Genomic DNA, 2,968 nt, shown 5'->3' with positions numbered 1-2,968 from the left:
ACCTGTAGCTGCTCTCTCCTGGATCCCAAAACTTCCCTTGTGTTGACTGCATAGAGCATAAGCACTTTGGCTTCTCTTTCATGACCTACCATGACATTGTCCTTGTTTACCTCTCACATTCATGTGTCTGTTGCCTTTATATTCAGTTTCCAAGCTCTCTCTTCAAACTTTCTCTGCTCTGCTCCTCAAATCTGTCCTTCATCACGGTGCTTGCAAAAAACTTGACAATAACTTGCTCATACCTATCACACTGACCCGTTTGTCTTGTTGTCGTCTTATATCTCTTGCTCTGGCTTTATCTAATGTTCAGCTTTTTCGCACTGTCTTAACATCCACCTGAGGGTTTGGGAAGCAGGATGAGTGATGCTATTACAGAAGGAGCATGACATGGAAATAAAAATCACCGGATGTTCAGAAGAACGATGCTGAAATACAGAAGTGCAATACTGAAAGCTGGGCCTGGCTCTTTCCAGATCTATTTTTCTGCTGGCTTCAGTGGGAGCAAGAGTGAATACTCTTCTCCCCCTGTGCTGCTGCAAATTATACCACCCCCACTTCAGTCCTCTGCTTGTCAAATGCTCCATTCCTGCCAGATCAATGGCAAGTTCTTAACTCAAGTTTTTGAGACCCATCTTCTACAAGCCCATAGACTTGACCTGGTTAGTGAAAAGAAGGAAGATGATCTCTGTGCATGCTCAGAATAACCATATTAACATAAACTGTGAAAGTACTGTAAATAGGTGCTTCCACTGCTCGAGGAGACATGCAAACTATTTGCCATTCCTTATACAGCATGTAATTTAAATATTTTAAAACCTGAAATAAATTACTGATAATAAAATCCAACAGTGTAATACTTCTTTGAATATTTTAAATCAGATATAAATTGTTCAATGAAGTTGATCTAGTCTTAGGATACTTTTCAAGAGATTTAATAGTGCATGATTTAGATGTATGATACCCTTCTGGTATATTGTATGGCACATTACATAGATTTAAATAGTCCTGGTTGGGATGAAGGTTTCAGAGCTCAGTGTCTCTGTACTTTGACAGATACATCTGCTGGTCAAGCAATAGTTTCTTCAAGCAATGTCTGATGATCCTAACATGAAGGAAGCTGAATTTCTCTATAGTGATTGTTAGCTGGCATAGTAGTGCATATTAAGCACCATCTTCCAACGTATGTTGGTGACCATTGTGACAATTCTTTTACAGGGGGGGAAGAATTAAATCTATATTGAATATATGTTACTAAAAACAATGTTAGTGCCATCTTTTGGGCAAGATTTTAAAGCACATAAGTCAAGAAATTTGATGGTCTAATTCCACAGTAACCATTCTTGAGATCATTTGTACAGCTTTTGTTTTCCAAGTGAATATGCTTAAGACAAATGAAAAAGCTTTATGACATTTCTACAGTGATGTTATTTTGGGTTGCAGTGCAGTCAGACAGTATTGAAAAGTAGGACTTTTTAATAGTCTGTAGTGGTGTCACTACTTCCAACTTCTGACTCATCAGAAACTATTGCATATTTCTCAAGTGGAGGATTTTTTCCAGTAACTTGATGTTCTCAATGAGATTATAGTGAAGCACTGAGCCAATGTTAACTCTGAGTAAAACAGCAGCTTTGATAGTGTCTACGTTCATTCAGATTTTCTCTTTCCTTCTCATATTCTCCGTCTCATCAGAAACTTATTTCTCTAAACTGTGTGTTCTGTCACAGACTGAACAGACCACACATCCCAAATAGATGTCCAAAGATATTTGGACTGTAAAATCTCTTTGGTTGATGAGATGAAATATTTATGATACCCTGTAATTTCTAGAGTTGGTCTTAGACCATGGGCCATCATAGGCAAAACAGGATTGGTCCACTAAAACCAGAACTGATGGTTACCTGTTATGTTAGACTATTATTGTCTCAAACTTACACCATCCACTTAATACCAATGCACAGAACTTTTTATTCTGAGTGTAGTAACAAGTTACCAGTAAAGGTGCAATCAAGATCTTAGAGCTGGTTTTGATTTCACTTTATTGGCTCCAATTAATGTACATGTATTTTTATGTCTGTGTAGCTCAGGAGTCAAACAAACAGCTCAGTCTGTTTATTTAAGAGGTTGCATCATCACACATCTGACAAATGCACTGGCTGCATTTACAGCATCATCGCACGGAGTGCATTTATTTGAACTTTCTACCATGTACATGGGATCACACATTCAGATAAACACAGCTGTGTTTATTTCAAGCTGCACAACTCCAGATTGTAGATGTATGTCTGGAGACAGTGGACTGCACATGCACTGCACAGGATTTTCAAACCCTTACAGCTTCATTGTTTGTCAACCAAATCTCCAAAATACGTTGAGGGCTCTGAGCTGATTTAGAGTTGGGTAAGATATAAAAGGAGACTTTTTCACTAAATGCCTTAAAATAGTGTATTTGCCAAAAACCTTAGTGAGTAAAAATATGTAACCATCTTTGTCAAGTATTAATATCCATTCTCCATTTGGCTGAACATCTGTCTTCATCTGTTTCTTACTTGAACTTACTGCCACTTCATTGACTTCGGTGTTGTCACGCTAAGATTATGATGGGTTGTTCAACAGGGCTCTGGTTTTGCTTTCACTATTCAGGCATGTAATGTCACTCATGTGACTGGAAGTCAGTTGTTTAATGACTTCTCTGTTTGCAGATCTGGGCCTACAGATGTTTCTTTATTTGCAATATGAATGGGCTAACCTGTTCTTAACAGGGAAAGAAAAGCCCAGCATTGTGTGGCACGGCAGTGGCTGTTGCTGTGACATTTTACAGTTGCCATTGTGGTAATTAAGGCCTTGGTGATTCAAAGTCTTGAAATCAGATGTTGAGTAATCCCCTGGTGTTACTCATGTGCTCGAGTTGAGCTGAGGTGTAATTTTTTGCATTCTGTTGTAACAATACAGGAAACTACATCTGAGCCAA

This window comes from Apus apus, chromosome 6, assembly GCF_020740795.1.
Source record: "Apus apus isolate bApuApu2 chromosome 6, bApuApu2.pri.cur, whole genome shotgun sequence".
Classification (NCBI taxonomy): Eukaryota; Metazoa; Chordata; class Aves; order Apodiformes; family Apodidae; genus Apus; species Apus apus.
Note: the sequence above shows the minus strand (reverse complement) of the source record.